Genomic DNA, 23,862 nt, shown 5'->3' with positions numbered 1-23,862 from the left:
AGAGTGTGTGTGAGAGAGAAAGAGTGTGTGTGAGAGCGAGAGAGAGAGAGAGAGAGAGAGAGAGGGACAGCAGATGGGCTCAGTGGGAGCTTGGGCCCAATGACTGCTTTTACCTTGACATAACAATTACAGCTCTTCTCCTTGACCCCTTTATTTGTGACCTTTGAGATTCCTTCCTTGTATGGCAGGACATACTTTGTACCAGACCACCAAACAAGGCCATTGCACAAATGCATTGACAGAAGATTCGTTTTTAGTCTAGTTTAGTTTAGTCAGCTTTTTTTTAAACATTTATTTTTCTAGTTTTTTCCCGAGCTTAACCCTTCACAATATGTGGATGGTTAGTAAGTGATAATGATACCACTAACTGGATTTATGTGATCACATTTAGGACATAGCTAGTACACCAGATGACTGAGTTGCCATGTCAATTACATAAGTAATGCTGTAAAAGGGATTAAAGGTTTCATTTCTGTAATTGCTTGACAGCACATCTGTGGAAGTCTGTTGTGAAATGAGATTGTGACAAAATATGCATTAAAACGTCAAGCAAACAGCACTGTATTTGTGAACTCTGAGCCCTCCCAAATATTTATTTTGTGTTTCCCAACATTTGACATCTACCAGATCACAAAATATGCCATGAACTGAATAGATCTGGGGTACTGGCCAAAGGCTCTGTTGACTAATTCATTTAAAATGCCATAATTGATTCTTCATTTTAACAGCAGTAACAAAAATCTTTTTACATTTTATTTCTCCCCCGTCTTCATATTGTGTTGAACTTCCCCCACCTCCACCTTGGGAATAAAACAAAGCCAATGACTAATACATAATCTGTACACAGTCACAAACGGTTCGGCTTTTTTGCTGTGGCCTCTATGAAATACATATGATTGATCTACCTTAAAATCAAATCTAATTGTGTCCATATATGCCATTCACTGAAGAAAGGGATTGGGCTAGATTGTGACAAATTGTCAATAGCTTAATCTCCTTTGCAGTGACCTACTTTGTCAAATCTTCGCATTCAGTAACCATAGTTGCTGTCATTGTGAACATTTACATCTACACTAAAGAAAAATGGACCTTGCCATTTTCAGTTACCATCACATTAAATGATTAATGTGTGTGCTTAACAGTCTAACAGGGAAATTGTGAAGTCTTCAGGTTTAATAGCTGAAAACAGCACTCATATCTCTCTCTCTCTCTCTCTCTCTCTCTCTCTCTCTCTCTCTCTCCCTCTCTGTCACACACACACACACACACACACACACACACATGTAAGGTTGTGTAACCCATCGCTGAAGATGTGTGTTTGCATTACATACACTCCAGTAAGGCTGGATTGTCACTGTCTCGCCAGTGAGCATTTGCGAGCAGTGAGCTCCCCACATCCTGCAGCCAGAGCTCATTAAAGAGAACAGCCCTCAGCTCTGCTCAGCCACATCAGCTGACCGCAGAGGAGCTCACAGTCCTCACGCCCTCACTCAGTGAGCATCAGCAGTCACATCAGCACCACGGACAGCGCCCCACACCACACCACGCCGGGGCTGAATTAGTGAGCTTGTTTTTTTTTTTACTTACTGGATGGTTTGGACAGGAAGATCGGTGAAATTGAGTGATGGAGCGTAGGAGGAATGACTACATTGAACTGTAATTACACAGCCATGAATGTTTTATGTGTTCTCCACTCCGGTTTTAATGGAAAGGTTAGAGGATGAAAGGGATAGGAGTTGGAACTCAAGCGGTGAGTCATCAGAAGGCGACATTTTTAGGTTTATGGTCTCTTATTTATTTTATGGTACGTGATGATGGTAGCACAGATTTGGGTTCAAAGACGCCGAACGGTGTAGGGAGCAGTGTAGAGCAGTTGGTTAACCCAGACTGTAACCATATCTCCTGCAGGTTGGGGCCTCAACCCTGAACCGATTTACATAGACAGTGAGAGAGCAATCCCACACGTGTGTCCCCGTCTTACTCCCACCACCACAATGAAGTTCAACTGAGATGCTGTCCATCACCTTCAGCGTGTATCTCCAAAATGCAGAAATTAAATCTCCAGTCTTTGTTCGGCAGTCACATGTAATGATGTGATATGGTCTGCTCTGGAATTCCCTCCCTGAAGATTGGGTTCAGGACAGACCATTAAGTTGAGCTACGGTCCTACATGTGGGTCAGTGTCTCAGGCACACCATTACTTACTGCTGCGGAGCGCCCTCCTCCCATGCAGCCCAAGCTCTGGTGCCCAAACTAAGCAGTGATGGATGATGTGGTCGGAGCAGGAGAGAAGCAGTTGTGGGAACCGGAGGAACCGCTCCTACTCTCTCCTCATTAGCACGGTCCTTGTTGGAAAAAGTATGTCTCGATGAGAAACATCACACCGCCACCGGATTTAGAGCGGCAACCTAAAGCCCAACGTGATTAAAGGCGGCAGAACGTCTCCCAAGCCAGGAGCAATATCTTGTAATCTTCCGCGGTTCACCTGTTTATTTTTAGACCGGCGTTATTTAAAGCTGCCCCTTCATGTTTGTCAGCGGGAGAAACGTAGTTACGGTGGGAAATGTGCGTATTATTAGCACCAAGTTTCTACTTCGCTGCTCTCTCTCCGTTATTTCATTCGGCCTGTCTTTTGTTCCCTGAAGGCAGGGTTGCTTTTTTCAGATAGCATTGTGCGAGCTGTGACTAAATCCTAGGCAAGGTACAAGGAGGCCTTCAGACGGCAGTGGCTGGCCTCCTCAGGGGGTCTGCAGCAGGCAGGGAGTAGTCAGGCCGCTTGGACACGGCTAGAGATTTTTAAATGCATGCACACACACATACAGACACACACTTACACACACACTCGCTCTCTGACATAACACGTACAGATACACATACTCACATGCACAACAGTAAATAAGGCACACATATATCATTTCTATTACACGTGTGACACACATGGCAATCACACACGTAGACACATGCACTCTTACAAATCCTCACACACACATACCTACACACACACCTATACATACACAACACTGGTAAGATTACAGTACATAGGAATGTGATGATGTCAGTACAATAAGCCTCCGCCATCTTTGTCATAGCATACAAGGGAGAGAAGAATACAAGAGGCCGAGCCTATGGTCCCTGTTGGTCTGGGTGAATCAGCCTGTCCCAGCAGAGTGAGGATGGAGAGAGAGAGAGAGAGAGAGAGAGAGAGAGAGAGAGAGAGAGAGAGAGAGAAGGAAGGGGGAGGGAGGGCACTGAGTGCCAGCCCCATTAGACACAGCATTGAGTGGCAGCACCGAGGACGACAGCGCCCTCGAATATCACTGCAGCTGGCACAGAGAATCCTCCACATCCTAGAAACAGGATTAGTCCCCCGCCTGGCAACAAAATGTTTTTTTTTTTGTGTGTCTCTCTGCTCTAGTCTTCTGGCCGGGGTTGTGTGAATGTACACTCTCAACAGCTATTAATCAGATCTATAGATTGGAGGAGGCCGTCCAAAGCAGCCCAAATCTTAAGTCAACAAGCCCCTCCCTAGCTTCTAGAGTCAGTCCAGACCAATCAGACATCCACTCCCCACACTCTGCCAGGAGAGAGGATCAAGAAACGATAGGGGGAAAGGAAGCAAGGCAGGAGGGAGAGATTCTTCAGACCCCCTAATCACATCTAGGCCAGCTTGGCTAGGGAAAGGTGGGTAATTGCATTGTCAGTGCGGGCAGGCTGAGTGGAACAAAAACTCCACTTCTGTTTCTTCTCTCTCTTTTTTCGCCCAAGAGAAACAGATGAGAGGGTTAGCCAGTCAATTGCGGTACTTGAGCCTCTGCTTGAAGCAGAATTGAAGGCTTTGGTGAAGAGAGACCCAGGTGTACATCAAAAGCACCAGCTACACGTCAAGTTGTTGTTGTTGTTCAAGAAGGGTTCGTCAACGTGGGGGAGCATGGAGACCTAGCTCGGGTCACACTGCCCCAATCTGTAGGCCTTTTGGCAGATGCTCTCCTTAATTATTCCTTGGATTTAGATTGGGTTGGCAGCCCTTTCCCAAATTGACAGGATGTACCATCCTATCAAAAGGTCATGCTACGCATTTGTTTATTGCTCACATGCATTGGCTTAAAGGTGTATGAAATGAAGAGATGATGTAGGAGAGCGATATCCATGGGCAGGTGAAGACAGGACTGAGGCATGTCTAGGGAGGCAGTATAAGCCACCTGAAAAACCTTGGTGATATCAAAGGCCCTGTGACATTTATGGAATGGCGCTTTGAAGGTCAGTGTTAGTTACAGTAAGTTCCACTTTAGTGGCATCAACTCGCACACAGCGTTATCACTGAGGTATGGTACACTACCCGTTTATGACCAATGTTTGTCCATATTCCTTGAAAAACGTGCTCAAAAGCCTAGAGCGCTGTCACAATGGAGGCTGCACGTTTGTGTGTGTGTGTGTGTACTAGCAATGCAAATGTTGGTGAAATGACTCCTTTAGAATGACAAAGCTGTGAGTTGAACATTAGTGGCTAATGTGTAAGGGATAGGTGTTTACACCAAGACTTACATTTTTCTGTGCCTTTAATTTGTTTTTTACCACTCTGAGTTGAACGTGGAGTTACAAAGGGATCAAAAAGATTAAGTTCCAAAAGGCTTTATTAAATCCCTCCTGATGATTCAAAATGAGCGAGGGAGAAAATCTACTGTTTAATCTTTTGGTGACATCAGCCAGTCACATTCTGGTGCACACTTGGAGCTACTGCTGTTACTGTAAATTATTCTGGTTTTGAAGTAGGCTATTCCACTGATGATTTTCACAATTCATCATTTTTACTTTCTACAAGGAAGTTAGCAGCAGTGCTATATACTTGCAGATTCCTCCATATCCCATCACCGGTCCAGTGGCCCACAAAAGGTGTTCAAATTTGGGTGCATAAAACTGCGTGCTCAGTCATTTCATCTGAACAGATTAGGAAACAAATAAACGAGGACGAGCAAAGCATTTTTTGGCTTAGGCCTTCTGTACAGCCCATAGGGTTAGGAAAGCGATTTCACACTGAATTTCACAGTGCAGTCTCTAAAAACTAAAACTAAACGAAATGTACCGCTAATTAAACACGTACATTTCAATGTTAAACCTAGTTTTAGGTTAAATAAATGCATGATATGCTATCAGCCAGTAAGAGAACTTTCACCATCTTTATTTCAGTGTTGAAAAGTGGTGTAATCCCCTTTTCCTTCCTAGATGTATTCATATATTCAATCATTCATACGGAACATAACAATTTCCTCTCAAATACAAAGCTACTAGAGACCTAGCTAGACTAACTGTAACTGCTATTTACAATTATACTGATTGTATACTGAGGCCAGCTAGAAGGCCTTAGTGACCAGCTACAGCAGTATATAGGTAAAGGGATCTGATTGGCATGTGAGGACGTCAATATGACATTGATATTCATCCAAGTAAGCCATAAGGATTCACAGTAGGTTCCTGAAGGATGGAAGGAATATATGACAAAAAGACACAGATTCATTAGAAATAAATTCGAAATAATTCATTTTGATATGAGAATTGCTGTGCCGGCAGAAAAGTCTCTGCTGACCCTAAGAATGTGTTACTGCCAATAAACAATGCTATAAACACCAAGGACAATGTTAATGTCCTTGAAAAAAACAAAGCACCAGCCAGCCATTCAATCAGAAGCTTAATTTCCCACGTACCCCATTCTAAATGTATAATGCATATCAACACTATTACACTACACGCACTCAGCCATAAGGTAAAGAACAAAGGCACCTTAGAGGCCCATGGTATGTTATAGTGGGAGTAGAAAATGTAAACCGGCATTTGTTTTCTATCAGTGATGAAAATACAGCAGCGGTCCCCAGCAGAGTGGTAACACAACAGGCAGGCAAGAGATCATCAGCCCCCAGCTGTACAGCAAACCATCCTGGTAATTGCCTCCAGCAACGCTGTTCTGTGTTCTTGTGAATCTGTATCACCATCATCAGAGACAAATCATACACCTTTCCACAGGATGCGGTATTTTACTGAATGTGCAGAACATGTGACATAAGTGTTGGTTGAGGCTGAGAAGTGCACACGACATAAACAAAGCACAAGTCACAATTTATGAAGGGTGATTGTTAACTGATTCTGGAGTGCTAGTGTCAAATATCAGGTTCTTGCTCACTAATGATGGAGATTCATTTTTGCTAGGAACATTTTTATTTGACTGCTTTATGTAATGCGGTCATTTGAATTACTCAAGTTGACATGTCAGCGCTGCCTGGGTAATTTGGACACGGACATGTAAACATACAGTATATCAGATTTCCCAGGAGGCTGTACTTTCATTTACATTGGGTTTCTTGTAACTGTTAACATTAACATCATGTTTTTTTTCTTTAAAGCATAAGGGTTTTTCCTCTACCGTGGCATGTACACATTAACTCCCAGATAATCACGTTACTTTGCAAAGCGACTTTCTGTGAGGACACCATGAAAAAAGAACTTAGTTTCAAGCCTTAGAGATTAGTAAATGATCATGTGCTGTGCTGCAGATAGTGGGTGTTGTAAGGTCACTTTGTGGGAAGCTACTGAGTTCCCTGATGTGATTTTATTTATTGTTCATGGTGCTTTAATAAGGAGGATTTTTTTTAATCATTCTGGAAAGACCAAGAGCCCATTTCCTGCCCACACGTGTGCTGTAGACACAGTGAGTCATCAGCCTACAATGTGGCTTATAATGACTTGAGATCTGCAGTTTTAGACTAGTGGTGCTCTGTGTGTGTGTTTGTGTGTGTGTGTTTGTGTGTGTGTGTGTGTGTGTGTGTGTGTGTGTGTGTGTGTGTGTGTGTGTGTGTGTGTGTGTGTGGGTGTGTGTGTGTGTGTGTGGTGTGTGTGGGGGGGGTGTGGGTGTGTGTGTGTGTTTGAGCATTGTTTGACGAGAATGCAAGTATGTACGGTATATAATCATTTTTGATGAGTGATTTGCCTGTACAGTCTGCTCATGGCCCACGCTGCCTGTTCAAAGGCTGTCTGTCTGTCTTTGCTACAGCTGCCATGTTCTTGCTCTTGGGGTTTAGATAGACCTCAGGGTCTGTAAAGTTCCTTAGGATGGTGCTCATGCTCAATGGTGCTAGAAGAAATAAAATTTGAAATGTTGACATATGTTTGTGCATGTTTACATGTATACATCTTTATCTGTGTGTGTGTGTGTGTGTGTGTGTGTGTGTGTGTGTGTGTGTGTGTGTGTGTGTCTGTGTGTGTGTGTTTTGCGAGCACACACATCTGAATACTTTGAGAACAGAGCAAAACCGATGAATATTTTTGTCACTGTCTTCTGAAGGAAGACAAAAGGCAATAAGTTGCGGAAGCTGTCTTGTGGTTTGTGGCTTAATTAATGAGGCAGGCGAGACGGCTGTATCACATTCCGATGCTCGAAACGTGCGCCTCTTACTCCACTGGCGCTAGGACCCAAGAGCCTTGTGGAGCACTGAAGGGGGCTCTTATGATGCAGAGTGAGCAAGGGGGTTTGTGCATGATGCTTTAGACAGCTTATGGAAAGGCGGTAAGTAGCTGAAATGTGTCTGGGTGAAAGTGAGACAGCAGCAGCCCTCCCGTGTGCCTTTGTGCCGCGGAGAGAGAGAGAGATGGGCTCGGAGAGCGAGGCAGGGAAATGGTGGAGGATGTGAAGGCAGTGGCAGGCTGTGTTTACCCCCTCTGAGAAGTGATGGTAAATCATGGCAGCAGGTGTCACATAACCTCACTTGTTTATTTCATTCTTCTTCTTTTTTTTTTTTGCCACCCGAAATAAGAATGGCCTACCTGCTCATAGCTTCATGAAGAACCTAGGGCGCGTGGTTGCTGGTCTGTCTTTCAGTGCAGTTCTGTGTGTATTTGCGAAGGGGGATGATTAACGGAAGGCTGTGTGATGATGCACATTTGCATGCGGACGTGCAGCGATGCTCTGGCCAAAAAACGCAGCGAGGCAACATCTGATATGTGGATTAGGAATATAATCCAGGACCAGCACGGGTATTTCTGACATATTTAGGTAACTGGCTGGCCCATGGCAGATGTGTGACTCAGTGGCCATTTAGTATATTGGAAACCGTTCTGTGTTTAGTAATGAACAGACAGAGCTGAGCCTGTGCCCATGTCTGACCTCTCCTGGAATGAAGTAATCAGGGAAGCTTTTTTCTCTTTGATGAACGGTGAGGGGGGAGGGGGTTGCTGATCCATAGCATAGAAATATGCATCCTATTTTTATCTCTTCAGTTACCAAGTATAAACCCATTCTAATTTAATTAACCATATTTGGAATGCAAGTTGTCGGCTAAACCCTAATTGCAGGCTATGATGATAAAAATGATGAGTTGTATTCACAAGCCACTCTATGCATTCAGATGAGCAGAATGATTACAGGTAATGACAGGGTAAATGTGTCATGTAATACACTCCGTATATATAACAAATCCTATTCAAATCCTGCCCCTGGGTGGATGTTTCCTAAGGTAGTATTGTGGTACCTCTAGTGACTCTCGCATCACACATTTGACACATTTAAACTGGTGGGTCAGACTGTGCCGTAGTCTACGCAAAAAGCCGACCGAGGACACCACGTGCCGGGAGTAAACTCCTTCCTAAGCTCCGCTGTTGAGCACTGCGGCACCAGCAGCTGTGACCTCCTCATTCTCCTCTTCCCTCTTAGCTCTTGTCTCAGCCATCTACCACAAACCCCACGGGCTTTCAGTGTTTTTCTAATACAAGGGAAGCCCCTCAGTGTGCAGCTGTTTTGCCTCGCGCCGCTAGTAAATTGGCTTATTTGCGATTGATATTTACCATCTTCTCCAGTGTTCTCAATCTGTGCTGTAACTCACTGTGTTTTTCATCTTCAGTGTGTGTTCTTAGTTCAGGAAATCGGTTTCATTAAACTAAGTTACACTCGTCATTTAGCATGGCTTTAATCGTTTTTTTCAATAAATCGTTAACCTATAACTGCTACCATCGGGTGCCTTAGTCCATGTTCACAGGCCTCAACGAAGTCTAATCTCCAAAGCAACAGTGCCTCCGCCTGCTCACATGCGCTCCGCTGTCAGTCAGAGAAAGAGGGGGGATATGTGAGTGTTGGTTTCGCCTGCCTACCCCTGCCGGGCCTATTGTGTTTAGCTGAGCAAAGCTCAGTGCGCCGAGTTGCAGCTGCGAAGCACCTGGCTCACCTGAAATCCCTCTGCAGCTTTTCAGGGATTTCTAGCCCCACTTTAATTATGTTTCTGCGCTAGTTGAGATGAACCTAGAGATATAGTGCGCCCCTGTACGGAGAGAGGGCGCCCGTATGGCCCTTCAGCCGTTACCGGTTGACATGGATTACATGTTCATGGCGTCTGCTTGGTGTGATTTCATAAAAGGCTGGCTCTGTGGCAAGGCTCAAACCCACTGCCTTCCTATTTGCGCATTTGAGAGGGTGATTGGCACAGCCCACCTCGCCAGGCCTCTCGCTGGTCACACGCCCACTTACCAACCTGACACCCTTCCTTGGCACAGGCCTTCTCTCTCTCTTTCTCTGCCACTCTATCTCTCTCTCCCTCTGCTCTCCCTCTCTTTCTCCCTCCCTCCATCTCTCTCTCTCTCTCTCTCCCTCCCTCACTCTCTCTCTCTCCCTCTGCTCTCCCTCTCTCTTTCTCCCTCCCTCCCCCTCTCTCTCTCTCTCTCTCTCTCTCTCCCTCCCTCCCTCTCTCTCTCTCTCTCTCTCTCTCCCTCTGCTCTCCCTCTCTCTCTCTCTCTCCCTCTCCCTCCCTCTCTCTCTCCCTCTCTCTCTCTCTCTCTCCCTCTCCCTCCCTCTCTCTCTCTCTCTCTCTCTCCCTCTGCTCTCCCTCTCGTTTAACCTCCCCCTCTCGGCTGGAGTCTTCCGGCTGAGGGCTCTATTGATCCCAGAATCCCAGCGCTCCTCCTCTTCCCAGAGGGGTCATTTCCTGTCATCTGTTGACACCTCTCCCGGCCACACTTCACTTCTCTCTCTCACACACACATACACAGAACATTTTTCTCTTCTGTTGGTCTTTCTTTCTTTCTTTCTTTCACGCTCACTCGTAGGATAGCTAAAGCTTTGCTAACTGCTCTTCCACCACCCTCCATTTTCTTGTGGCTGATGTTGCTTTATCTCTGTGCTCAGCTGTGGCCACTGGCCATGCAGTGCAGATTGGCAACGGCACAGTTTGTGCATCGCCAGTCACACAACACCCATAGCTTCCATTTACTAGTCCAATCTCAAAGCCAGAGTATAAGTAGAGATGAAAGTAAATAAAAAACACACACACACACAGAGAAAAGTGTTCTCTGGAACCCATCTGTTTTTTTTTCAACAGAAATTAACTAGTCACAGACTCATAGAGACTTATCCCCACGGACATAATTTTGGCTGCTGTGGGGAAAAAAAAAGAAAAGATGAATCTAATATCAGGCCTCTGGCTTTAAAAAGGGAATCATTTTGTTAGTGTTAACCTCATGATAATAAGCCAATAACACATGGTGAACTGGCATCATCGCTTCAGCTTAATTGCATCAGTGATTACTGTGTGATTCATGCCAGGTCATTAGCACAGGGGCGGGAAATGCAAGGCCTGTGGATTGCTCAAGATGTGTGCGTGAGTCACCTGAGTCTCTGGGTAAACATTAACTGGCTTATAGCCACAGCTGTAGGGGCCTGTGCCACTGTTGTCAGGAAGTGGCCCCAAGGGTGTACCCAGTAGGACTGAGACCCTCAGAAAGGTTATCAACACAAACACATGGCAGGGGTGCTTCAGTGGATGCCTTCCGACCCCACGCGTTACAGCAGCCCAAATGAGCTGTACGTCCGCATTATGCTGCTTCACGAAAAATCCCACCAGGCTTTGTGCGGATGGTTCCAGAGCCCCTGTGTAAGAATGGCGTTGCATTGTTATGGTCCTAGCTAGGCTTTTTTCTTATTATTCATACTGATTTATGCAAATAACTCAGCTTGAACCGCTTATTGTAGAAACTTCATTCAAACTTCATTTTGCAGGTCTTGTTAGTGACACTTCGGCTATGTTATTTTCATGCCTCAACACTTTATACTTGTTAAAAGATAAATAAAGATAAACGAGTAACAATTTCCAATTGAAATTAATGGTGGAAATTTTGTGACATTCTATAACTGTCAATTGTCAACTGTCAACTGCCACTGGTACTGTCTCTGAAGCTCTCTCTCTCTCGCTCGCTCTCTCACTCCTCATTTATCTATCTTTCTATCTATGTATTTATTTTTACTTTTTCTTAATACCTAATTTCCCATGTCTTTAATTTCTTTCTCTTTTTTTCACTCACTCTCTTTTTTACTCACTGTTTCTCTCACTGTCTTATTCACTTTCGTATATCTATCTATCTATCTATCTATCTGTCTGTCTATCTGTCTCCTTCTCTTAATCTCTTTCTTAAACACTCCATGCTGTCTCTCTCTATATATATACTATACATATATCTCTATCTTTCAATCTATTGGTCTTTACACAACTCTCTCTCCTCTGAGAGCTGCATTAAATGTTGTAATCTTTTACTTTCTATTCATTTAGAATTTTGAATATCCTTCAGGAAATGCAAATCAAGTTGTGTTGAAATTTCATGGTCCATTAGCTCAGTATTGTGCGCAGACTTCGTTATTATCACACACACACACACACACACATACACACCCATGCGCACACTTAGAAAACGTCTTCAGTGAAGGAGTCGCTTGGTGGCAATTGGATGACGAGGTTCAGAGAGCATGCACAGCGGGTCGAAGGCCCGGATTCACTGATGAAAATCCCTCAGAGTCATTCTTTTCAACACGCACCACATAATCCTCACTGCTCCCCCATCAACACACAAAAAAAGCAGCCCTCTCAGGGAGACATCTGTTCGGTCCTGACGCTGCCAGCAGGGCTGCTCGCCGTGGGCTCCACTGGTTCTGTCTTCAGCCCTGTCTAAGTCTTCCTTCAGAGGAGAGGAAGAGCAACTTACCTCCCGCACTCAATGGTTTAATGTAAAGATCACGGTGGGGAACAGAGTGTGTGTTTTACGGTGGTAAAAAAAGATAACGTTTCTCCAGATTGGTTGATATGATTAAAGGCATTTTCATCATATGAGCACAGGGGAGCTGGTGTGGCAAAGAGTGGGACAAAATTAGGGGAATAAACTGCCATGAATCTTTAAATGGATGAATTTGTGGCATTTCAGAGGGATTTCCCTGGAGATTCTCAGTACTTTAGTCAGGCCTGCTGTTACAGTACTGCTAGGGAATGTATGGGTTTGCAAGCCAGTCAAGGCTGATGTGAATTCAGGATATCTTTCATTTAGTCCAAATCAGAGCAGAGTCACCTTCAGGGTGTATATGTATCTCATTGACTTTTTTCCTTTTTAACAGTTCTCGCCGAAAAACCTGATAACCTTGTGTTCGGCTTTTTTTTTCGGTTTTAGCCTTTTTTCTCTCTCTCTCTACCCTTTGTAACTGGCAGTAAAATGTGTCAAATTAACCCTGACGAACAAATTAGCTCCCGAAACAACAGTGCCACAGATCTCTGCAGTGCCGATGATGTAGCACGTCCTGCGCAGAGTGCGGAGCGGAGCGGCCTGAAAAGTGAGGCATGTTATCAGCATCTGACTCCACTCACACAATGATCCCCGGCAGCTGCTGCCACTTATGCTTACCATCTCTCCTGCCACCACACACACACACACACACACGCACACACACACACACACACACACACACACACACACACACACACACACACACACTCACACACACACACATACAGACACACACAGACACACACACACATACACACAAACACACACATACACACACACAGACACATACACACACAGACACACACACACACACATACACACACACACACACACACATACAGACACACACACACACAAAACATGAAGGCTTATACAGGAATATTAAAATGTAATTAACTTTTAATTATCGCCCACATTGTTTTTTTTTTTTTTTTCTTGGGTACTGATAATCCTTTCATAAAAGTGCCACACTGCCAAGAGTGGATGGGCTTCAGACATGGCAACCACTTAGCGCTGCGACATGATAGACAGGGCCAACATGGCCGACTCCAGACTGCCAGCACAGCAATGGGCAGAGGGCATGAAGATACCTCAAAGTCAAAGCAAAAAAAAAAAAAAGAAATCGACTCGAGTTCCTCGAGTCATCATCCCACCAGACACTCCAACGAGGAGAGTCTCAACTGCTTCTAAGATGTCCTGGAGGAATTCTGCCCACGAGGCCCCTCCCCCGCCTCCCGCCTCCTGACCCCGAACGCCCACTCCTTTGCAACTGTAAGCCCTAAAAGTGAACATATTGCGGTCTCATCCGGCAGTCATTTGCCGGGAGGCCTGAGGCAGCCCCATGCATCAGCGAGGCTGGCTGGATGGCTGGCTGGCTGGCTGGCTGGCTGGCTGGCTGGCTGGCTGCTGCGGGCGCTCCTCCTCTGTGCCGTATTTCTTCATTATGTCAGTCCTTTAATATTCCCTCAGTCAGTGTGCAAGCAGGACCAGGACTGGGGCGTAATGGATGGGGACTCGTACATTATCTCCATCGGTCTCTCTCTCACCGATGACATCTATACGCACACTCACATTACACATACACATGTACACACACACACACACTCACACACACACACACACACACACACACGCACACACACCTACACAAGCTAGGTGAGAGAGGAGGAGCTACAACAATAAAAAGCAGCAAATGGCTGTCAATTGATTTACTCAAATGTTATATGCAGCTGGTCAGGAAGGCCTCTTATGTTGTCATGGAGATGAAGAGGGCACTACTGGTTCGCCTTGGGGATTTTTTTGTGTGAAGTTATGATGATAATGATAATTATGATGCACAATTGTCTGACTTCTCTATAGAGCTCTAATGTAAAATTAAATTGTGTTGATGCCACGGTCATGTGATCATGTAATTGGCTCCTTCCTAGTCAGTGATGTCTTCGATTAAGGACAACATAACACAACAACAAGGTTAACGTCTGTGCAGCAAAGTAATGATTACCTTAACACCTTCTGTACTGTAATGAACTGAACACCGTGTTAATAGGTTAGATATAAATGGAGGTGGTGCTGCTTCCTGCCATTTACAGAGGTAGACCCGTATGTTCATGGCCAAATCAGTCAATGTTGATTCCCATACTACCGTATCTGTTTGGGGGCAAAGGTATGTCAGGGGTGGCTGACCTACAGGCATCAGCCCTGTTAATGATCTCCATCAGCTGATCAACATGTGGTGAGTCGGTCCGATGGAGTAAGAATGGCACTTCATAAGCTCAGCTTTTCAAGAAAAATACCCCCACCCCCACACACACACACTCACACACACACACACACACACACACACACACTCACGCACAAACACACACACACACTCACACACAAACACACACACACACACACTCACACACACCAACTCACACACAAACACACACACGCTCTCAGTCATTCAGTCGGCACTTTACCAGTTTGTATTATGGGGTCTCATCAGAGGCACCATCTAATGATCAAAGCCAATGATGCTTGTCCGTGCAAGCGCCCGCCGCAGAGGCTCGCGCGCCGCTCGCTACTGCATCAACATCCTGAGGCGGCGCCAGCCTGTTTAATCAAAGGCATATTCATTTTGGCGTCGCGCACCCAGTTTATCTCTTCATCTGCAGCCTCGCTTCATGTACCACTCCAAATCACAGTGTTGTGTCCGTTCCTCGGGGACCTGGGGTGGGGGGCTGGTGTTGTGTGATTCAGCAGGCTCCAGATCTGAATAGGAGTGGGAAAGGAGTTCTGGAACATTCCTTAAAAATGCATGGGGGGGGGGGGGGGGGGGGGGTCAATGCATAGGCTCTTATATTACTGTTATAATATACTGTTATATATATTATATTATATTATATTATAAGACGTTCAAAAGGACCAATTATACGTGTGAAAGGGCTTGATGTTAAACTTGGCATAGTACATCATAAATATAGTTAGACGAGCATTGGCCTGATTCCAGATATTCAGTGTTTTCAGAGAAGCGTATGTATCTGCCATGGTTCATAAAGAAGGAAACACTGGGACTGTAGAGAGTGCAGTTGTGGTCTGTTGATTTACTGAGCTCGGTTTGCCACAGCCCACCTCTGCTGTTATTTCATTAACCTCACAGAGTGTGTTGGGGTTTAATCTCATATCTCATCTCCCCCTTCAGTTTCTCACAGAGCTGCAATACTGACTTACAGACCAAAACAAAATGAGGCCGTCAGATTTCGGTGTAAAAAAAAAAAAGCAAAAGCACAAAGTTAAAAGCACTCTTTTTAGTAGGCACTGCTTTGCTGCATAGTTTATTCCTGTGGTTTTTGTTTTTGTGTTTTTGACTTTTTGGTTTTGTTGATTGTTGTTGTTTGTTTTTTTCTCCAGTGAACTGTGTTCGTGTGGAGGCTGATACAGTGGGATTTCAATGCACCAGTCCAGACCTATTTAAAATGTCCCTTTAAACAGGGTAAGTAATTTTATGTGTTGTCTTGCTTTCACACAGACTGTGTAATGGTTTATAGTGCACTGACCCTGCAGTCATTAAGCACTCTGTAGATCAATATGAATTCTGGTTTTCCTCATTTAATAACCTGGTGCTTTTAACTGTTTTCTTCCTAAGCTATCAAAAAGATGAAGCACTAGGAGAAGTCATTGTGTTTTTTTTGTAGGTTTAGCCAAAGTGCTGTTTGCACAACCCTACTAAAGACTCGCAGTGTCTCCGTCTTTTAATTCCCTGCTCCAGTGACGCTGTCGGTAGGTGTGAGAAGTGGTATGTTAATGTAGCAGTTGTAAGGCACAACGACGCTAGCACAATACATGCATTCTTTGCGAAAAGGAGACCGTACTGACTGTACAGGATTTCAATTGGGACAGGGATTTTGCTGTCAAAATGTCAACCATCTACTGTCATTCATTGAGCATATGTAAAGTTGTTAGATCTAAGGTTGATGGAAACATGTTTATTCACATCAAATCGCATTGAATCACAAATTGTTGGGATTTTATTATGTGTTGTCCTGACCACCTCAAGTTTTGAACCCACAGTTGTTCACAAGTACTCCCTTGATTAGGAGACGACCCAGTTTTAATCCGCGTAACACTGCAGGTGGAAACGCACACAGACTTGCATTTCTGTTTTGCTGAATTTTCATAAATGCACTTAAAATATGTGAATGAGTTGAATGGAAACCCAGCTAGTGACTGTAAAAGACAATCTTTCCAGTTAGCAGTGTGATTTTGGTGACAGGGTCAAAAGTTGGAATCTGGGATTGGATGTTAGGTTTTGGTGCTGGTAATGGATGTGAAAGTCATATCCCATGGTGTTTAGCAGGCGCTTTTATCCAAAGCTACTTACAGTACAGATATGCATTTTCATTAGTAGCCTATGAGATCCCTTGGAATCGAACCCATGATCTTGGTATTGTTAGCACTTTGCTCCACCAGTTGCTTATTGTTAATCATTTCAAACTGGGGGTTGCTATGGGTTGCTATGTCCAGAGATTCAGTTATGTGCAGCATGCCCCTACACACATGCACAGTAGAACAAATTATTCAATAACATAGGAAGTCACTATTAAGCAAATTCTTAAAAATGCAATAATATATATGCTATAAAAAAATAAAAACATACTTTGAGAAGAGCTCTGCCACTGGCTAAGGGCATGTTTAGATGGGGGAGGTGGAGAGACTGTGTGAAATCATCTATGATTCTGCAATAGTCTGCTGGTTATAAAGATTGGAAAGGCACCTGGAAAGGTTGGATAGGAAAGCTATACCAATCATTTTTGAAGAGGTGTTGACAGTGGATTGAAATTGAAAGCTGCTTTTATTTTTGATGGTGGAAGAGTGGAACCAACAAATAAATTGTCTGGATGTTCTCTATAGAACTGTAGAAAGTGGCGATTACAGTGCCGAGGCAATGCAGAGCCTCAGAGGCAATAGAATTTTGTACCCTGAACGTAAACATAATTTCGTTGCGGTAACATTAGGGGTGTGTTGCAATAAACCTGCATGCAAATGCACCTTCTGTTGTCTTTTATTTAGAGGCAATATAATACGAACAACACATTTCTTGCAACATCTGTCATAAGTCCAAACAGCATCATATTAGCTGCACAGTGTGTTGTGTAATTGACATGTAATTAGAGGATAGAACTGGACTTGCCTCCTGCTGCTACACATATGGTGCCAAACATATTTGATAAGCCAAAACCCCGAGGAAATAATAGCCCTGTTTTTATGAGCCTCAGTTATATATTTCGTTTTTTTATATTTTTGCTCCAAAGACCTATATCTTGCAGTAGGAGATGATTAGCATCCATGAAGTGGGATTTGAGTATGGTTATGGGGATGCTGAAATGTGTTTCTGTTGTCACACGGCTGGTCAGAAAAAGTTTTTGGAGTCACTGAGTTGGAACATCATATTTGGCACTTCAGCAGTTCAGTGTTTCTATGGTTAGCCACAGCTAACAGAGAACACGGTATCAGACTGCAGGTGTGGTGTTGCGGGAGGTGGAGTTATCCATGAAGCTGTGACGTTGCCGCCACTCTACCCCCAGGCCGCCCCCAGATAGCGCCGGCTACGACTGAGGAGCGGTGGATTAACCTGGAAGTACAGGAGTCTGAAGAATGGTCTGATAGCGGAGGCTGTTACCACCCCTGGAGAAATCCCGATAGCAGGCCACATTTTGTGTGTGATTATGGCTGTTTAGTTATCTGGAGGTGCACAGCCTGACACAGAAGGTCTGATACGGGCTGATAACGGGCCACTGGGGCCAGTGCTGCACTGTCTTGGCACTTATGTTGGTTCTGCGCATACCTGCAGGTATTTGCAAAAATGTGGAATTTAATAGAAATTAATTCTTGAAAGCAGCCATATTGGAATATTCTTCTGAATATTGTTTGTATGCATCCTATCAGTGTAATTTCTTTTTCATGGAAAAGTGACCCCCCCCTAGTGTTTTGACTGCACTCGTATTTTTTATTATTTACCCTATTTAGATTGGAAACATTAGCTTTTACACATTTACTCCCGACTTCATAAATGATTATATTCTTGAAAAGCCTTAGGGATCGCATAATCCTAGAGACGGACATAACAAAAGACCGAACAGAGATTTCAGAGTAATCTGTAGTTGAGCCGTTGTCCTCAGTTGTGAAGCCCAGGCCTATTGACTGTGTTTCATGTAGCCTAAAGTAATTCTCTAAAATGGTTTCCTGAAATAGATCAAAATAGTACTCCAGCTCAGACCTTCGGCTCCTGAAACATACCTGCCATCCCTCAAATTTCCAAAGAGGGCCTATTAGTGCTGCTGTATACTGAATATTTTCATGTCTGAAAGTTTGAATCTTAATGTTGTAAAATATTTAGATACTACTGGACTACAGCTGTCTCAGTCATTACGGGGGTAGCCAGCTACAACAGTGTAAAAGTTCCATTAGCATTGACTGGAGGAGAAGAGAAATGGCAGTATGGAGTAGAGTCTGGGGACAGAGAGCTCATTAATTGAACAGAAGAGATTATATCATAGAGGAGTAAGGAGATCGGATCAGAGGAAGAGGAAGAGAAGCACGGAGTGGAAGTGAAGAAATCTGATAAAGAAGTGGCAGAGAGAAATGAAGGAGGTGTGTTTGGGGGACTCGTGCGACGGTGGAGGACGGAGGGACATCTGGCTAACGGGCGCCGCTCGTTTGGGTTTGGCATCCGGGCAGCATTCCGCATTCAGTTTGAAGACTGTCGCGGTCCCATAAGCGAACATCAGAAGGATATAATCCCCTTTCATGCTGCTGCTGCCTCTTGTTTCCCCCGGCAAGATGTTTAACCTTTCATTTCCAATGCCATTTGTGTATTAGCCGTCCTTTGCATGGCTACAGCGCGTCCTCTGTGATCTAAGCCCCATCGCTGCGATTCTCGTAGGTCCAGAATGGGCACCGTCAGAGCAGCCAGGACATAAAAAAAAAAGCCCCACATTGACTGTCTTCCAAAAGCTTGGGACAATTTAGATTAATCATAAGCCTTTGGTGGCAAATTTCACAGGAAGCATTCTAAAGCCATGCCATGTATGAATTTTTTGTATTGCAGAGGAAAATAGAGCAATGCTTTCAGCATGTGGTGAAAAACAGGCCGGCTCTTGGCACTGGTGACTGAGTGAATTTTTTCCCCAAAGTGCACCAGAAGGTGAAACACGTGGTGGGAAAGGCACTCATTCGGAACGGGTGCTCCATTTGCCGATAGCAATAGCTCAGCTCATTAAATTTTAACCAGACACCTCTATATTTTTATTTCTGATTTTAGGTATCCTGCTATCTTCTAAAAATATGGAATAGGATGCTGAGGGCTTGTGCTATTGGGAATATTTTTAGAACATTTCAGGAAGGCTTAGAGATGAAATAGTATAGCACACTCGTCCTGTTTTAAAACGGATAATGATTTCGATATGAAGACAAGAAAACACAGATTGATGCTTTGGTATGTGGGGCTGGATGGAGGTCAAAGGTCAATCTCTGCAAAGTAAAGTGCAGTGATGAGAGTGGCTATTTTATGCTGAGCTGATCGATAGTCTTCGAGCCAACGAGGCTGAAGTATGAATCATTCCATATGTAATTCAAACGTGCTCTATGACTGATTTCAAATGGTGACTCCATGTTTAACTTCGCTGCTTGTCTTGGTTATTGAACATCTTACTCTTTTTATAATCATTGTGCACTGCCGTGTCACATAGTAACTACGTGCTGATGTCATCATGTGAAGTGCATTTAATCTTGTAAAAACCTCTTCAGCCGAGGTGTAAACCAGCATACTATTGATGATTGAAGGTTGGGCAAGACTTTATCAGTTAGGGACACTTAAAAATCATTTCAATCAAGTGCCTATTTGAGTGAGGGGAGTTTTGATAATGGGGATGTTCAAAACACTTCTACTAAGTAATTGCACTCTCTTAGGTGATTGCCACATTGTCACAGCACCACACAACACACCTCATCCTTTCTCACGATGTGCATATTCAATTTAAAAGCAAGGGTTGAGTCCTCCATGTGAAGGCGGACGGGTGATAAGGTTTGCACTGTATTAAATCCCCGTTGAGAGTGTTAATGTAGCTATGCAACTCCACCGGTGTTGATGTTCTGTCAGTCTGCCCCAGGGCAGCTGTGGCTACTGATGTAGCTTACCACCACCGGTATGACTGTATATGAATGACTACTGGACTCTGGACTCTGTAAAGCGACTTCGGGTATTTAGAGTAGCGCTATATAAGATTGAATTGATTGATTGATTGATTGATGTCCCAGATACAGTGCTTCAGTATGTGGTGACTCCTTGGCTCAAATTCTGCCCCAATTTCATGTTATAACGTCCTGAAACCAGGAGTAAGTGCTTCATTTCTTACCTATGCCGCTGAAGTTCTAGTTACCTTGCCTGCAAGTCTTTTTTTCGGTTGGCAAAAGTCATTTATGTCAGCACCATGCAGATTAAAAGGTGCCTCTCTTTGTACCTCAGACTCCCCAGTATCGCGGTGGAGTGTCGAGCAGCGATAGTGAGTCCTGTGCAAGTTTCGGCGCCACGGTTGAATTTTTCCCTTTGATCAAATGCAGATGAAAGGCTTTGTGCGTGTGACATGGAAGCCCATATTTTAATCCTGCAGTCACAGCTGATGAGCGTGGAGAGAGAGGGTTGGGGGGGGGGGGGGGGTGGGTAGGAGGGTACCCTGGGGAGGCACGCTTGCGTTGCTCTGGAGAAAGCAAATTGAGTTGTCCACAGCAAGCCATCATTCAGACGCTACAGAGCGGAGCAGTGCGGGCCAGAAGGGCATCGGTCACCATGACTGGGGCACGTAAGCTGCAGCAGGGGCTTTTATCCTGTAAAAGGTACAGGACATGGATGGGATAGTTCATGGAAGAGGATTTCTGCCTTTCGTTTAAGATATTTCTGGATGGCAGCAACTTCATTACTGCTTCATTGTTTGGTCATGATGAATTCATTTACATTCATATATTTAGGAGCTTTTATCCGAAGCAAGTCACAAATGAGTCACAGGCGGCGGTACAAATTGTTCATAGAGACTTTGTAAGTTGAACATGATGAGTGAAATGATTTGGTGGTTTCAAAATCCAGTTGAGTGCGATGAAACTGATGGTCATGAAGTTGTGAGTATTCCTAATCATTTGAAAAGTGTTAATGATATATGTACATCATGGTAAGAAGATGGTATGTGGTCAGATCAGAGTAACATTATTTATAATATACCTGTGAATGCCATATTATAGAATAATCAGATTGTGAATCAGATCAAAATGTAGATTTTACAAGGCAGATATTGTCAGTTGTTTGGTTACTGTTTGACCCTTCAAGCATACACATGATAACTAGCTTATTGTGAAATGCTAAACAATGACAACGCGTCATAAAAAAGAGAAGAGGAAAGCTGGAAACTTTAGCACAAATGATTGTCGCCAATTTTCATGTCTGCGTTTAGTTTTTGCAGTTTAGTTTTAATGTTTAGTTTAGTGTTTAGTTAATGTTTAGAGTCCAGTTGTGACACAAGTCATCTTCTAATACCAGTTGAATTAAATGGATCACAATGATCTACGCAGGGAAATCCATTCCACAGTGTACTGGATATGCACACATGGAGCAGTAAAGTGCCATCTGAGATGACAACACAAAAACAACACACAGAGTGAGACACTGATACTGGCCATATCTGAGATAGTCCAAGAGTCTATTAGGGATGTGCAGTGGATGGCCAAGTCTCTAAGAAGTCTATGGGTCTCAGTGAGAGGGATGTGGCCTTCAAAGAAAACCTCCTAGCCTTAGGCCACCAAAACATCCTAGCCTTAGGCCACCAAAGCATCCTAGCCTTAGGCCACCAAAGCATCCTAGCCTTAGGCCACCAAAGCATCCTAGCCTTAGGCCACCAAAGCATCCTAGCCTTAGGCCACCAAAGCATCCTAGCCTTAGGCCACCAAAGCATCCTAGCCTTAGGCCACCAAAACATCCTAGCCTTAGGCCACCAAAGTGAAGATTTGATGTGCCAAAAGAGAAGTGACTGGAATAATATTTTCTATGACTTAAGGGCCACTGATTCACGACCGTAATCTTTGTGGTGTGATACGCTGACAGGATTGTGAACAGCATCATCCACATGGCCATCATCATCAACGCACGCACTGTCATCCGCCAAAGGAAATGAGTCTCTCTGTGGGGGTTGTCACATAATAGTGTTCATTTTCATGAGCCATGAGGTAAAGGTGTTTGGCCTCGTATGTAGTTGAAAGACAGAGGTAGATGTGTTTGGGTGCATACAGAGGAGGGAGAGGGAGAAGGAGAGGGAGAAGGAGAAGAAGGAGAAGGAGAAGGAGAGGTTGTTTGTGCTCATATACAGAACCAGCAGTCTCTGCTCCTGCAGCAGTGGATGGCTCTAGAAAGGTCTAGAAGCCCCAGCACATTCTCACAGTTTCCATGGGGAAGGGGGCCGCTCGCAGATTTCGCTGCCCTTTTTACGGAGCCCAGGAGATGGTGTTGCAGCCGAGATAGGAGGAGTCCTCGCAAAGAGCCTTCTGTTTTCTGAGAGGTAATTAACCGACTGAGAGCTCCCAGGCTGGATTAAGGCGAAATCTTAGAACCAGAAAAGACGAGAACCCCCCCCCCCACGCCCTTTTCATGCACATATTCCCCACCGCAGCTCCCTTTCTTTTCTTACAGTCGACGTATCTCCCCCCTGTATGTGTCTTATATAAATGTGCTTCAAGACGATTGGCCCTTTTTTCCCTTTAAGTCCCCTTCAGAAAATATGTGGACCTTAACATGAAGGGCAACATGCTTCATGCGTGTACTCGCATTGTGTGCTCGCTGCATGTAGCCCCAGGGCGTCACCAGGCTGCCAACAGTCGGTCCGTGGCAGGGTGTCTCTCTCGATGCGGCGACGTAAGAGATTAGCATATGCCATTGGAGGTGGCATCTCGAGGCGCCCCGCGTACATCACGTCTAATGAGTTTCCCCTCAGCCTCCGCCACCCCTGTCTCAGAACGATGATTCAAAATTGACTTCCTCCTCCTCCTCCACTCTTTGAAACAGACTGATGATGTTCCCCTTTACTGCTGACATGTTTGAACATTGACCAATTATGTCTTAGCCCTTATTTAGAAACGTATTAAATATGTTATATAATTGACAACATCCGCTGGTATAGTTGGCTGTGGGTGAATCATGTCCGTCTGCGCCTACAGTAGCCTGTATCTCCCTTAATGCCTTCAATCCGCTCCATAAGAGTAGGGGAGACCAACGGCGGAAGTGGCAGTCTACCCACCATTTTTATCTGACCTATAAATGTGTGATTCATGCGTAAAGTCACTCAGGTCTTTAAAAATCCACTTGAACGTTACCTCCTGTCTTGTACTGGATGAAATGTCCTACCAACTCTTTAGTCGCTGCTGTCTAGAGAGCAGCTCCAGGCGCGGTGTGCTTGAGGTTTGGTCCTTGGACAAGTGAATAGAGGCACTACTGCCTCTCATGAGGTTAGGTTGACATCAATGTTGTCCATGACAATCCTGCCATTTTAAGTCTCAGAGTTGACAACAACTTCTAGCCAAAAAGAAATGCTTGACTGTCTTTGCTTGGCAGTAAGTAAATGCATTGAAATCCTTGTATCACTGGCCATGTTTGGGGATAACTCCGCCATAACTCTTTTCCTTGTCCTTTTTTTTTGTTTTTTAGTTCTTTACACAACATTGGTTTAAGTCTAAAGCACTGTTTATGCAAATTGCACCGCTCCGTGCTCCCTC

At 44.4% G+C, this 23,862-nt stretch overlaps 1 protein-coding gene across 3 annotated transcripts in view; it reads left to right on the top strand.

Annotated features, from left to right (window-relative positions):
• The window catches only part of dlgap1a (discs, large (Drosophila) homolog-associated protein 1a), an 82,070-nt gene that overhangs the window by 11,534 nt on the left and 46,674 nt on the right, over positions 1-23,862 (top strand). For all 3 annotated transcript variants that reach the window (XM_031563022.2, XM_031563023.2, XM_031563021.2), the window contains exon 2: positions 15,466-15,547. The gene's annotated coding sequence lies outside the window, so the exon portion shown is untranslated. The remainder of the gene's footprint in view (positions 1-15,465; positions 15,548-23,862) is intronic.

This window comes from Clupea harengus, chromosome 25, assembly GCF_900700415.2.
Source record: "Clupea harengus chromosome 25, Ch_v2.0.2, whole genome shotgun sequence".
Classification (NCBI taxonomy): domain Eukaryota; kingdom Metazoa; phylum Chordata; class Actinopteri; order Clupeiformes; family Clupeidae; genus Clupea; species Clupea harengus.
This window is presented reverse-complemented; position numbering and strand designations above follow the sequence as displayed.